Genomic DNA, 16,157 nt, shown 5'->3' on the forward strand with positions numbered 1-16,157 from the left:
CACGACACTCACATCCCTTTTCTTAGACGTGCCACCAGACTGTAGAGCCTTATTGGTGGCCTGCAATGCCTCAAAGTTGGTGACAATACCACTTTTAATGCCTTCCTCGATCCTTTCCCCTAGCTTGATGATGTCCGAAAATTTCTGACCCTCAATCAGCATCAACCTCTCATATTGTGGGTCCTGAGCTCGGATGAAAACCTGTTCATCTGCTCTTCTTCTAGGGCCGGCCTGACCTTAGTGGCCTCTGACCTCCAACGAGAAGCATATTCGCGGAATGTCTCTGTAGGTTTCTTCTTCAAATTCTGGATGTAGAATACATCTGGCGCATTCTCCGTATTGAATCTGAACCTGTCCATGAAATCAGATGCCATACCTACCCAGCTTATCCACTTCTTGGGGTCTTGGCTAATGTACCAAGATAGAGCATCTCCTTTCAGACTTCTTATAAAGAGCTTCATGCGGATCTTTTCGTCCCTTCCGACTCCGACCAACTTGTCGTAGTATGTCCTCAAATGGACTCTGGGGTCTCCTATGCCATCAAACATCTCGAACTTAGGAGGTTTGTACCCCTCGGGTAGTTCGACATCTGGCTGAATACAAAGGTCCTTGTAATTCAGCCCTTCGATACCTTTGTTTCCTTCAACACCCTGGACTCGGCTAGTCAGCTTCTTTAGTTCTGCGGCCAGGTTCCTGATGAGAGAGTCTTTGTCATCAGACTCCGGTGTGCTTGAAATAGGTTGAGTATATTGTGGTATGGTTTCCACATAGATGGGGGTGTTGTGGGGATGATCTTTTGTGGAGTTTAGTGGTTCGGGAATGAGTAGTGGGGTGTTGTTCGAAGTGTGACATGTGTTGCAATGGTGATGGGGAGCGGGTTGATTTTGTGGTTTCGGGATGCTTTGTGGAGGTGTAGGATTTTGAGCATTGGGAAAGTTGACATCTGGGGTAGTGAGGAAAATGATAAGTTTGCCAAGTTCCGAACTTGGTCCAGTTCTTCCTGAAATTTCAACAGCTTCTGCTCAAGTTGGGCGGCACTTTCTTTGGAAACCTGAATACCCTGGGTAACCTCTACCCGTTCACCCGAGTTCTCTTTTCTGATGTTTCTCAAGTCTTCCATTTTTTGCTTTGTTCTTGTTTCTGATAGGACTCGGAGGAGGAGGAGGTGGAGGGCCCTTAGATCTTGTGGAGTAGGATGATGATGCCAGAGTGCACGAACTAACCTTTTGGGGGAGGGGAATAAAACAAAAGTAAAAACCATAAAGGTAACAAGTTAGCGAAGGTTATGAGAAGAAAACGTTGCAATATTTAAACACATAGTGCAAGAATATAAATCGTGTCCTAATCTGGGTGCCTCGTTGTGCCCGAGGTAGGCCTAGAGACAAGTTGATTTGGAGAACTTATAATGCTAAATGCCTCATTATATTGATAAAAATAAGACGAATCCTAAAACGATACTAAATTGCAGAAAGTAAAATGTCACTAATGGCCATTGGCCTTATTACATTTTAAAGCAAGAGAAAAGACTCCTAACTACTTGGTCCCAGAAGGACCTTCCCCAGACTCGGCATCTTTAGCTCCATCGAACAGCTTCACCAGCTCACGCAGTCCCAGCAGCAAATAAGCTCTAGCCAAGTGTCCTCCTTCGTTTCCCTCGGCGTTCTGGCAGTTCTCGATCCTCTTGATGAACTTCCTTTCCAACTCTACTAAACCCTGCTCTAAATACCCCAGTCGCTTATTGGCGCTGACAGCCATATCTTTCCATTCTTCAATCAACTTCTGATGTGCTTCTTGGATTTCCCGATATTTGCTTTCGCACTCTCGAATCCTCTTGCGCAATTGGTTGTACTTAACCTGTACTTCAGCCTTTTCGTCGATGACCCTGTGACCCCGAATGGACCCGGGTTGTCCTAACCCACTATGATCGTCCTCCAACCAACTTGGATAGTATGGAGTATAAACAGCATGGTACCTATTTAGTTCTATGGAATCCTTTCCCAGGATGATTTTGCAGTGCCATATATGTTGAGCTTGACACTTGTATGGGCTATCGTCGTCTTGGAAGTCGGCCCTGAAGTGACCCATCTTGTCGACCTTTGGTATGACCTGCTTTCTTCCTGCCTGTCTCATGACTCAGACAGGGACATAGGGATAAGTTCCTCTCAGAACAATGAGTATAAGAAATGGTGCGTCCCAAGATCGGACAATGAACTTTTCAGTAGGGAACCATTCGAACATCCACTGCACTTTGTCTTCCTTCAGATTTTCAAACAACTCTACCCACCCTTTAGCATCTTCGGGTTGAGCAAACATGTTAGGCATATAGTTCATTCGCCTTGGCTGATGGAAGGCGATATGATCATCCCAGTCTCTGCGCAAAATCTCTTGCCGATATTCACCCTTTTGGAGGTGCTCCATGAGCCAAAGTTGGAGTAGTAAGGTACAACCCTCAAACTGATTGGCCCCTCGTTGACAGTTTTCCAGGGATCGGTATATCTCAGCAACAATCATGGGTACTATGCTAAAAGGCTGCCCGCCAATCCCTTCCATTAGAGTCTTGGTGACCATGGCTAGTCTGGTGTGGATCCTAGCCTTCTTCATAGGAAATACTATCATCCCCAAAAAGCAGAACATAAAGACGAAGACCCTTCTATGGATATACCCTAATGATGTGAGGGCGAATTCATCCTAGTAAGTGCAGTAGGACTTGCTATGGCCGTACCTCTTGTACAGATAGTCGAAAGGAATGTAAGAGTCCTTCATACAGGTCAAGTCTGGGTTTTTCTTTAGTCCCATCATCTTGAGGAAACCCCTACCCTTGCGATTTTCCGGCATAAGCAAACCCGGAGTCTCCCAAGGAATACCAGCTAAACCTCCTATTTCCTCGAGCAAAGGTGTCATTTCAAGGTCCCCGAAGCGAAACACAGATCTGTCGCTATCCCAGAATAAAGTTGCAGCCTCTATGATTTTGTTGTCGGGTTGGATTTCCAAAAGAGAAGGAATATTTCCCAAATATTTGCGGACGAGAGTCTGATCACTGGACTGAAGGTCTTCCCACCATCTTAGCAACCTTAGGTGAATGTTGGTTACCATGCCGAATCTGGGGACTTCGTGCCTCATTTTCTGCAAAACAAAGTGTTAGACCCTTACCCCGCCGGACTCGACTATTTAAACCAATAATTAGCATAGACGGCATTTAGTTCTCCAAATAAATGCACAAATATGGTGGCGTCCGTTTGGGTTCCAAGGAAACCCAGTGGACTTTGGACAAGGCTATCTTAAAGGTCATTATGTGGACAACATAACTGACTCGGCTAGGTTTGACAGTGATGCATGCATAGTTAAACAGAATAAGGTTTCTATGGGGTATTAGACCGGCACCCTTGAGCGGACAACTCAAGAGGGAAAGGCACGGAACCGTCGACTGCACCGCTGATCGACTGGTTTTACCGCAAATATGCCTTTGCCAAATTTAGGGGGTGATAATATCGGAAGGGCGCAACCACTCATTATAAGCATTGCTATGGTATTTGTTTGGCACGAGTGGAATATGATGTTGAAGATACAATTACAAAAATGAAACAAGTTGTCACGTATTTGCACGTTCATAAAGTAATGATTACAATAATTGCTCGTAATTACAACAGTATTGAAGGAAAGCAGTAAAAGCATTAAAGAAAAGAAAACAAAGAGCCAAGTCAGTTTCCAAGTAGAAGAGAAATAAAGACATTAAATAAAAGCAATAAAAAGAAGCAATAAAGTCACAAAAAACATGACATGGTAAAATCCTTTAAAGAAATCCCGAGCAGAGTCGCCATGCTATCGATGCCCCCTTTTTCTCTTTGAAAAGCGAAATCGGGTTTACGACATTTGGACGGACAACTCTTTTCCCTTTTGGGAATTGGGATTTGGAGTTTGAAGAGTCGCCACCTAATGATTAAGTGCATTAGGACACTAAGAAAGGTTTGAGTTGGAAAACCAGAGTTCGGGTAAGGGCTAGAAATTATCTCGAAAGGAAGGTGTTAGACACCCCTAAAGATCCACTAGTGTGGTTCCCGGCCATGCTACAATTGTGACTTTAAAGCAGATAAGCATACAAGACAATTTCACATAAAGACTGCAAGTAGGTATGTTTAATGGTTACTAAACATGCTGAAATTAGGGACTAGGTGACATCCTAGTTATTTGAAAGAATGTCTAAATGCAGAAAAAGGGACCAAATAATGAATATGAACAATCAGATACAGAAGTGGGTGAGCAGAAAATTTTATTTAGAAGAAGAGGATAGTGCAAAAATTAAAAGGGAAATTTTAATGACTGAAACAAAATGCAGAATTTTAAAGAACTGAAAATTGTTAATCTAAAAAATAATTACATAAAGAAAGGGGGTCCTAGGTTTGTAAAATACATGGATCATCCACACAACACCGGTAGCCAATCATACGCATGGTGTTATCGCGTGATCATCATCTCCATGTCTACCCTTTCCCACCCCGTTAAGGTATTAAAGCGCGGAATAGTATCGTTACTTATTGCATGCTATTACCCGTCCCGATCCTATCAGTCCCGGAGGCATTGAACTACTAATCCTAAAGGGAAGGGAATTGGGGCTTCAGAAGTTCAAAAAGGATAAAAATCTAGGCGACAAACAAAACACATAATAAAATAGGGGAGACAAACAGCAATTAAGGCTCAAACAGGCCTCCTCACTTAAATGCAAATACATAGCATGACTTCAGATACTGGTTAGGTCTTTAATTAATTAAGGCGTAGGATAGAATGATTCATCACATATTTCTCAGATGAGGAGTCCGAGTTAGCCTTGTCTGGATGTAGTTATCAAAGTCTGACACAGTTACTTAATTACCTAATAGTTTGCCTAGGTGAAACCGATAGGCAGGACATCTAACAATGTAGGAGTATACTGAATTTAAAGAAGAGTGTATGATTCTAGAAAAGGGATCTGCAAAAATTAAAACTGATATTAGATTAAAAAACGAGGCTGATTCAGTTAATTTGATCCTATAGGCATGATTTCTAAGTGTCATTGATTTTAACAGTTGCAATAATCCTATGGGCATGATCTCTAAATTAATTGGTTATAAAACAATTGTGTAAATGCAAGAGTCCTACAGACATGATATCTAGAATGAATTTGGTTATTATTAAGCCTAAAATTATTTGCATAATGGTGTATATATGCAGAAAAAAACTTAAGGCATGATTTTATATGCAGAACCTATTGGCATGATCTCTAAAATGCGAAAATGCATAAGTGCAGAAGCGTAGAAAAATTATAGGCATGTTCTCTAAATGCAGGAGTACAGAAATTGTGAATGACCTATAGGCAGATTTTCTACATGCGGAAATGCAGAGATTATAAATAACTTATAGGCAGGTTTCCTAAATGCAGAAGTGCAAAAATTATAAAGGACCTATAGGCAGGTTTTCTACCCTTTGCATGCATTCATTCCCCATCCCTTTTCACTATCCATCCCCAATAGTTATTATAACTTGAATGAATCAGAAAAGAAAGGTAAAATTACATCAGAAGTTCCAGCTACATCCAAACAACCTAATTTAGACTCAGAGTCCAGCAATATGAGATAAATAAACTTCCAGGATCAAACTTCCAAAAGACTTTCTCATAGTTGGGGTGTGTCAAAGTTCCCAAGAGTCTCAAAGGACTCCGGGCAGTGCTTACACCCCAAAACATTGCAGAATTAAGAACATAGTGCAGTATGGAAATGCCAGCCCTCAGATGTCCAAGTTCAGAGGGAACTCAAGGTCCCAAAGCAAGGCTCATAAGAGANGAAGAATAGTAGCCTTATGCAATTATGGAGACAGAGCTAGTCTTGGAAGGCAGAAAGGTAGCCTTGTGCAATGCAAGAAATGCAGATGGAGATAGAGCTTAGTCTCGGAAGGCAGAAAGGTAGCTTTATGCAATGCAGGAATGCAAATGGAGACAAAGCATAGTCTCGGAAGGTAGGAAGATAGCCTTATGCAATGCAGAAAAATAAAGGCGAATAATAATGAAATCTCTTAGCTGATAGATGATAGATGATTACTGTATTGTGGTATTATGGTTGTTGGGGATGTCTCGTACGGATAGCAATTGTAAATAGGCGACGATTCTGAGAGTTGTATTCGTGAAAAGTATGAGTGTGTAAACGTATCTGATGATTTTATGTCTTGGGTGCCTGCATCCAAAGAAAAATCGTGAGTTTTGTAAAGGGGGGAATGGTTAGTCCGTCTTCCCGTGGACCTCGTTTGTCATGCTCGGCTCTTATTTTCATTGGGGCAGCGTCGCTAAACAAAGCGATTTTGATGTAGTCATGCATGATTTAGTAAAAACGTAATATAAATACATATTTGAAAATAGTTCTCTTTAGATGAACCGACGACTGCGACGCAGTTCAGGACATTGCAACCTCTTTCGCTCCGGAATTTTGAGGGTCCTCCTCAAAATTCTGCCCCAGTTTACTGGGCTGGTGCTTCTGACGGCTGCGTGCGATGACTGGCGAAAAATCAACTTCGGAATTTTGAGGGTCCTCCTCAAAATTCTGCCCCAGTTTCCAATGGCTGGGGGAAATGAAAATTTTATTGAATTGTGACCGAACCCATAAAGCTGCCTACGCATTCCCTCTTAAACGGGAATCAGGTCAGACGTAGTTCAAATTACATCATATAGGAAAGCATAAAGATTACACATAGTAACGCTTGACTGCATCTGAATTAATTAGCTTTGGCCAAACTTCTCCATCCATTTCTACAAGTATGAGGGCTCCTCCTGTTAGAACTCGGTGAACCATGTACGGGCCCTGCCAGTTAGGAGGGAACTTCCCCTTGGCTTCATCCTGATGCGAGAAAATTTTCTTCAACACCAGCTGCCCTGGCGTGAATTGTCTCGGCTTGACTCTTTTGTTGAAGACTATGGACATCCTGTTCTGATACAATTAACCATGGCAAACTGCATTCATTCTCTTCCCATCTATTAGAGCTAGTTGTTCATAGCGGCTTTCTACCCATTCTGCGCCGTCAAGTCCTGCTTCCTGTATGATCCTCAAGGAAGGAATCTCCACCTCGGCGGGAATGACTGCCTCTGTACCATAAACGAACATATATGGAGTTGCTCCGGTTGATGTGCGAACTGTGGTACGGTATCCCAATAGAGCAAACGATAGCTTTTCGTGCCATTGCTTGTGTTTCTCTATCATCTTCCTTAGTGTCTTCTTAATGTTCTTATTGGCTGCTTCTATAGCTCCATTCATTTGAGGTCTGTTGGCTGTAGAATTCTTGTGTTTAATCTTGAATGTTTCACATATTGCTCTCATCAGGTCATTGTTGACATTGGAACCATTATCAGTAATGATTGACTCTGGGATACCGAACCGACAAATGATGTGGTCGCGGACAAAGTCTGCTACAACTTTCTTGGTTACTGCCATATATGATGTTGCTTCAACCCATTTGGTGAAATAATCAATTGCCACTAAAATGAACCTGTGCCCGTTTGTTGCGGCAGGCTTGATAGGTCGGATGACATCCATTCCCCAAGCGATGAACGACCATGGCGAGCTTGTTGCATTAAGCTCATTAGGAGGCACCTTTATCATGTCTGCATGTATCTGACAGCGATGGCACTTTTGGACGTACTGGATGCAGTCCGTTTCCATAGTCATCCAAAAATATCCTGCCCGGAGTATCTTCTTTGCTAAGACAAAACCATTCATATGTGGACCACAGGTCCCTACATGAACCTCTTCTAACAACCTGGATGCTTCCTTTGCTTCGACACACCTTAGTAATCCCAAATCGGGAGTCCTCCTATACAGGATTCCTCCGCTGTGAAAGAAGTGATTGGATAACCTTCGCAGTGTGCGCTTCTGAGTAGCGCTTGCAAGTTCCGGATATCCTCCCGTTGCCAAATATTCCTTGATATCGTGAAACCAGGGTTTTCCATCTGCTTCTTCCTCGACATGAGCACAGTAAGCTGGCTGATCATGAATCTTCACCGGGATAGGATCAATGAAATTCTTATCTGGATGTTGGATCATAGATGATAAAGTGGCCAATGCATCGGCAAACTCATTCTGGATCCTAGGAACATGCCGGAACTCTGTCTTTTTACGAACCTTTTCTTCAACTCTTGTACATGATGCAAATACGGGAGTATCTTGGAGTTCTTGGTTGCTCATTCTTCTCGGACCTGATGTATGAGCAAATCTGAATCCCCGATCACTAGTAACTCCTGAATGTTCATATCAATGGCCAGCTTGAGCCCTAAGATGCAGGCTTCGTACTCGGCCATGTTGTTGGTGCACGGGAACCTGAGCTTGGCAGACACCGGATAATGCTGACCTGTTTCTGATACTAGAACTGCTCCTATGCCAACTCCTTTGAAGTTTGCTGCTCCGTCGAAAAACATTCTCCAGCCATCATAGGATTCTGCGATATCTTCTCCTATGAAAGATACCTCTTCGTCAGGAAAATACGTCTTTAGAGGCTCGTATTCTCCGTCCACGGGATTTTCGGCAAGATGATCTGCCAGTGCTTGTCCTTTAATTGCCTTCTGAGTCACGTAAACAATGTCGAATTCACTCAGCAGGATTTGCCACTTGGCTAGCTTGCCCGTGGGCATGGGCTTCTGGAAGATGTACTTCAGCGGATCCATTCTCGATATGAGATAAGTGGTATAGGCACAGAAATAATGCCTCAACTTTTGAGCTACCCAAGTCAGAGCACAACAGGTGCGCTCTAATAGAGAATACCGGGCCTCGTACGGGGTGAACTTCTTGCTGAGATAGTAGATGGCTTGCTCTTTTCTCCCCGTTTCGTCATGTTGTCCCAAAACACAACCGAATGCCCCATCCAATACTGCAAGGTAGAGCAATAGCGGTCTACCCGGTTCGGGCGGAACCAGAACTGGCGGCGTTGACAGGTATTCCTTGATTCTGTCGAAGGCTTTCTGACAATCATCAGTCCATTTGGTGGCGGCGTCCTTCTTCAACATCTTAAAGATTGGCTCACAAATGACAGTGGACTGAGCTATGAACCGACTGATGTAGTTGAGTCTCCCCAAGAAACTCATAACCTCTTTCTTGTTCTTTGGCGGTGGCAATTCTTGAATGGCCTTAACCTTTGACGGATCCAGTTCTATTCCTCGTCGACTTACGATGAACCCAAGCAGTTTTCTGGCAGGAACCCCGAATGCACATTTGGCGGGATTCAGTTTTAGATTGTACCTTCTCAATCTGTTGAAGAACTTCCTCAGATCTTCCATGTGGTCAGTAGATTTCTTGGATTTGATGATGACATCGTCTACATACACCTCGATCTCTTTGTGTATCATGTCATGGAAAATAGTAGTCATGGCCCTCATGTAGGTGGCCCCAGCATTCTTTAATCCAAACGGCATCATCTTGTAACAATACATCCCCCACGGCGTAATGAAAGCCGTTTTCTCCGCGTCTTCTTCGTCCATCCATATCTGATGATACCCAGCAAAACAATCAACAAATGACTGCAGCTCGTGCTTGGCGCAATTGTCAATCAGGATGTGTATGTTCGGCAAGGGGAAGTCATCTTTCGGACTGGCCCGGTTGAGGTCCCGGTAGTCGACATAGACTCTGACCTTCCCGTCCTTCTTTGGTACTGGCACGATGTTGGCTAACTATGTTGGGTATTCTACTACCTTGAGAACCTTGGCTTTGACCTGCTTGGTGACTTCTTCCTTGATTTTCAGACTCAAATCTGGCTTGAACTTTCTGAGCTTTTGCTTTACCGGCGGACATGTCGGATCTGTTGGCAGTTTGTGAGCTACAATAGATGTACTGAGACCAGTCATATCATCGTACGACCAGGCGAATATGTCCTCATATTCCCTTAGAAATTTCGTGTACTCTTTCTTTTCTGATGGTGACAGGTGAACACTGATGCGCGTTTCCTTGACATTCTCTGTATCCCCCAAGTTGATAACCTCAGTTTCGTCCACGTTAGACTTATGCCTATTCTCAAAGTCCTCAACCTCTTTAACGACCTCTTCTGGTATATCATCCTCTTCTGAGTCTATGTCCGTTTGTTGCGTTGTCTCGTTGCATGTCACAATCGTCGGTTCATCAAGATAAGTAATAGTAATACTGTGTAAAACAAAGTAAATGATAGAAAAATAATAAGAGCGAGATTCATAAGAAACTGAAATGCTTTGATAAATTTCATAATTGTTTTGAACATTGGAGCTCTTATTTTCGAAATTAAAAATGCGAAAAGGAAATCAACTAGTAAAAATAAAGATGATGCATGGTGCTTTGTTCAGCCTTTTTACCCCGAAGCTTTCCGGGCTCTGGTGGTTCTGATGGACCAATTATTGAGCTCCTCGGCTCACAGCTTGTATGGAAGGGCCTTCCTCCCCTTCCTCCTCGAAAATGACATAACAGTCTATATTGTCATCTTCCAAGAACAGATTCTTCATCGCCGCCAATGCTTCCTCTTCTTCTGACCCATATATGATGTCTACTGGCTGGAAAGTCTGCTCCAGGCGAGGTATCGGATGCTCCAATGGGTAGTAAGGACCGCGCCATGGTGGCGACCATTCACTAAACTCTTTCCAGGTGTACTCATATCCCAAACCAAAAGTGGTACCGTGTTTCTTCAGCTTGATGGGTTTGGCGATTCCCTGGAGGTCTTTACCGATCCCCTTGCCAGGTTCGTATCCACACCAATTCAATATGCTTTCAATCTTGTTATCCCACAATTTATCCTTGTCTATGGCGTTGACTCGCTCAATATGATGGTAAGTTTCCCCGCCTATCTTCCTTCTTCCTCCGATCGCTGGGATGGTCTGGCGACTGTATATGGGATTACTACCGTCGCCATGAATAATCACCTCTTGGTGATTCCATTCGAACTTCACTGCCTGGTGCAGGGTTGATGCTACAGCTCCAGCGGCGTGAAACCAAGGTCGTCCCAATAGCAAGTTGTAAGATGTTGGGATGTCTATCACCTGAAAATCAACGTCGAACCAAGTCGGTCCCATTTGCAGACACAAACTGATTTCCCCAATAGTGGACCTTTGGGAACCATCAAAAGCTTTGACGTTGATGGCCCCATCCTTGATCTCATGCAGGCTCTTTCCCAATGTTCTGAGAGTCACCAATGGACAGATATTGAGGCTGGACCCTCCATCAATCAGAATCCTGGTGATGAAATAATCTTCACATTGCACAGTGATGTGCAACGCTTTGTTGTGGCTTAGCCCTTCTGGTGGCAGCTCATCTTCGTGGAAAGTGATTTTGTGACTCTCCAATACCTACCCTACCATGTTCGCCATTTCTCCTCCAGTTGTGTTGCCGGGCACATATGCCTCGCTCAGCACTTTCAATAAGGCATTTTTATGTGCGTCATAGCTTTGCAGCAGAGCTAAGATGGAAATCTGTGCCGGTGTTTTATTTAGTTGATCAACGACTGAGTACTCTTTTGCTTGTATCTTCCTCCAGAGATCATCGGGCCCAGTTTCAATAGGCCGTCCAGAAGCCTGCTTACTTGATTCAACTAAATGCTCCAGAGTATAAACCCTGTCGGTTCTTGTCATACCCTGCGCTGCAATCGCTTCTCCAGATTTGGTTTTCCCTTTCCTTCTCGCCTCGGCAGTGTAATCCCAAGGAATGGCCTTCGTATGGAATGGTGCTATGGCTGACATTGCTACAGGAATGGGTACCCTTGTTTTGGGAGGCAACACAACAACTTCAAATGGCACAGGTGCTTTCGGGGATCCAAACTCAACCTCAAATGGTACTGGCATCTTTGTAGAAGACGATGTTTCAAGCTCAAGCGGTATGGACATGTTCACTTCATCATCCCCAGAAGGCTGGATCTGGACAACAATCGGATTAAGAGTGACTGTTGGTTTCTTTGGATCGTCACCCTCTGCAATCAATCCAATTGACCCTTTAGGGTCCCAATCATCTTCTATCTCGATCATGTGAACGCCTCCACCCTTGTGGTCAAGCAGAGGGTTGTTGCGAACATTAGGAGCAGGCTCCTTTGCCACGATGATCTTGTTGTCAATTAAAGCTTGGATTTTATTCTTCGGAGAACGGCACTCATTAATGGTATGCCCCTTCATGCCGGAATGGTATGCACAGGTTTTGTTTGGGTTGATCCATTGGGAAGGATTTTCCGGAGTTATGGCAGGGACGGGGGTGACGTAACCAGCAGCTTTGAGCCTTTCATACAGCTGGTCGATCGGTTCGGCAATGGCGGTATATTGTTTGGGAGGCCAGCGGTCGAAGTTAGGTCGCGGACTAGGGAAGTTTTGGCGGGTGGGAGGTGATTGATAGTGAGAGGGCTGAGCATTATAGGCTTGGTAGACGGGTGCGGGTTGGGAATATCTTGGTGAGGTAGGTTGATATGTGGGGGGGAGACGATTGGTAAGTAGGTGGTGGAGCTTGGTAGGAGGGCGGGGGTGCTTGGTAATTTGGGGTAGGCTGATATGTGAGAGGGGATATTGGGTAAGTTTGGTATTTTATTGGGGATTTTGTTCTCTGTGCAACCATCACGGCACTCACATCCCTTTTCTTGGACGTGCCACCAGACTGTAGAGCCTTGTTGGTAGCCTGCAATGCCTCAAGTTGGTGACCATACCACTTTTAATGCCTTCCTCGATCCTCTCCCCTAGCTTGATGATGTCGGAAAATTTCTGACCCTCAATCAACATCAACCTCTCATAATATTGTGGGTCCTGAGCTCGGACGAAAAACCTGTTCATCTGTTCTTCTTCTAAGGCCGGCCGGACCTTAGCAGCCTCTGACCTCCAACGAGTAGCATACTCGCGGAATGTCTCTGTAGGTTTCTTCTTCAAATTCTGGATGTAGAATACATCTGTCGCATTCTCCGTATTGAATCTGAAACTGTCCATGAAATCGGACGCCATACCTACCCAGCTTGTCCACTTCTTGGGGTCTTGGCTAATGTACCAAGATAGAGCATCTCCTTTCAGACTTCTCATAAAGAGCTTCATGCGCATCTTTTCATCCCTTCTGACTCCGACCAGCTTGTCGCAGTATGCCTCAAATGGACTCTAGGATCCCCTGTGCCATCAAACATCTCGAACTTGGGAGGTTTGTACCCCTCGGGTAGTTCGACATCTGGCTAAATACAAAGGTCCTCATAATTCAGCCCCTCCATACCTTTATTTCCTTCAACACCCTGGACTCGGCTAGTCAGCTTCTTGAGTTCTGCGGCCAGGTTCCTGATAAGAGAGTCTTTGTTATCAGACTCTGGTGTGCTTGAAATAGGTTGAGTATATTGTGGTATGGTTTCCACATAGATGGGGGTGTGTTGGGGATGATCATTTGTGGAGTTTAGTGGTTCAGGCATGAGTAGTGGGGTGTTGTTCGAAGTGTGGCATGTGTTGCAGTGTTGATGGGGAGCAGGTTGTTTCTGTGGTTTCGGGATGCTTTGCGGAGGTGTAGGATTTTGAGCATTGGGAAAGTTGACATCCAAGGTAGTGAGGGAAAATGATAAGTTTACCAAGTTCCGAACTTGGTCCAGTTCTTCCTGAAATTTCAATAATTTTTGTTCGAGCTGGGCGGCACTTTCTTTGGAAACCTGAATACCCTGAGGAACCTCTACCCTTTCGGCCGAGTTGTTCAAATCTTCCATTTTTCCCTTGTTCTTGTTTCTGATAGGACTCGGAGGAGGAGGAGGAGGAGGTGGAAGGCCCTTAGATCTTGTGGAGTAAGATGATGATGCCAGAGTGCACGAACTAACCTTTTGGGGAGGGGAATAAAACAAAAGTAAAAACAAAACAAGGTAATAAGTTAGTGAAGGTTATGAGAAGAAAACGTTGCAATATTTAAACACATAGTGCAAGAATATAAATCGTGTCCTAATCTGGGTGCCTCGTTGTGCCCGAGGTAGGCCTAGCGACAAGTTGATTTGGAGAACTTATAATGCTAAATGCCTCATTTTATTGATAAAAATAAGACGAATCCTAAAATGATACTAAAATTGCAGAAAGTAAAATGTCACTAATGGCCATTGGCCTTATTACATTTTAAAGCAAGAGAAAAGACTCCTAACTACTTGGTCCCAGAAGGACCTTCCCCAGACTCGGCATCTTTAGCTCCATCGAACAGCTTCACCAGCTCACGCAGTCCCAGCAGCAAATAAGCTCTAGCCAAGTGTCCTCCTTCGTTTCCCTCGGCGTTCTGGCATTTTTCGATCCTCTTGATGAACTTCCTTTCCAACTCTACTAAACCCTGCTCTAAATACCCCAGTCGCTTATTGGCGCTGACAGCCATATCTTTCCATTCTTCAATCAACTTCTGATGTGCTTCTTGGATTTCCCGATATTTGCTTTCGCACTCTCGAATCCTCTTGCGCAATTGGTTGTACTTAACCTGTACTTCAGCCTTTTCGTCGATGACCCTGTGACCCCGAATGGACCCGGGTTGTCCTAACCCACTATGATCGTCTTCCAACCAACTTGGATAGTATGGGGTATAACCAGTATGGTATCTGTTTGGTTCTATGGAATCCTTTCCCAGGATGATTTTGCAGTGCCATATATGTTGAGCTTGACACTTGTATGGGCTATCGTCGTCTTGGAAGTCGGCCCTGAAGTGACTCATCTTGTTGACCTTTGGTATGGCCTGCTTTCTTCCTGCCTGTCTCATGACTCGGAGAGGGACATAGGGATAAGTTCCTCTCAGACCAATGAGTATAAGAAATGGTGCGTCCCAAGATCGGACAATGAACTTTTCAGTAGGGAACCATTCGAACATCCACTGCACTTTGTCTTCCTTCAGATTTTCAAACAACTCTACCCACCCTTTAGCATCTTCTGGTTGAGCAAACATGTTAGGCATATAGTTCATTCGCCTTGGCTGATGGAAGGCGATATGATCATCCCAGTCTCTGCGCAGAATCTCTTGCCGATATTCACCCTTTTGGAGGTGCTCCATGAGCCAAAGTTGGAGTAGTAAGTTACAACCCTCAAAGTGATTGGCCCCTCGTTGACAGTTTTCCAGGGCTCGGTATATCTTAGCAACAATCATAGGCACTATGCTAAAAGGCTGCCCGTCAATCCCTTCCATTAGAGTCTTGGTGACCATGGCTAGTCTGGTATGGATCCTAGCCTTCTTTATAGGAAATACTATCATCCCCAAAAAGCAGAACATAAAGACGAAGGCTCTTCTGTGGATATGCCCCAATGAGGTGAGGGCAAATTCATCTGGGTAAGTGCGGTAGGACTTCCTATGGTCGTACCTCTCGTACAGATAGTCGAAAGGAATGTAAGAGTCCTTCAAACAGGTCAAGTCTGGGTTTTTCTTTAGTCCCATTATCTTGAGGAAACCCCTACCCTTGCGATTTTCTCGCATAAGCAAACCCGGAGTCTCCCAAGGAATACCAGCTAGCCCTGCTATTTTCTCGAGCAAAGGTGTCATTTCAAGGTCCCCGAAGCGAAACACAGATCTGTCGCTATCCCAGAATAAAGTTGCAGCCTTTATGATTTTGTTGTCGGGTTGGATTTCCAAAAGGGAAGGCAAATTTCCCAAATATTTGCGGACGAGAGTCTGATCACTGGAGTGAAGGTCTTCCCACCATCTTAGCAACCTTGGGTGAATGTTGGTTACCATGCCGAATCTGGGGACTTCGTGCCTCATTTTCTGCAAAACAAAGTGTTAGACCCTTACCCCGCCGGACTCGACTATTTAAACCAATAATTAGCATAGACGGCATTTAGTTCTCCAAATAAATGCACAGATGTGGTGGCGTCCGTTTGGGTTCCAAGGAAACCCAGTGGACTTTGGACAAGGCTATCTTAAAGGTCATTATGTGGACAACATAACTGACTCGGCTAGGTTTGACAGTGATGCATGCATAGTTAAACAGAATAAGGTTTCTATGGGGTATTATACCGGTACCCTTGAGCGTACAACTCAAGAGGGAAAGGCACGGAACCGTCGACTGCACCGCTGATCGACTGGTTTTACCGCAAATATGCCTTTGCCAAATTTAGGGGGTGATAATATCGGAAGGGCGCAACCACTCATTATAAGCGTTGCTATGGTATTTGTTTGGCACGAGTGGAATATGATGTTGAAGATGCAATTACAAGAATGAAACAAGTTGTCACGTATTTGCACGTTCAT

Source organism: Nicotiana attenuata, chromosome 2 (genome assembly GCF_001879085.1).
Source record: "Nicotiana attenuata strain UT chromosome 2, NIATTr2, whole genome shotgun sequence".
In the NCBI taxonomy this organism is placed as follows: Eukaryota; Viridiplantae; Streptophyta; class Magnoliopsida; order Solanales; family Solanaceae; genus Nicotiana; species Nicotiana attenuata.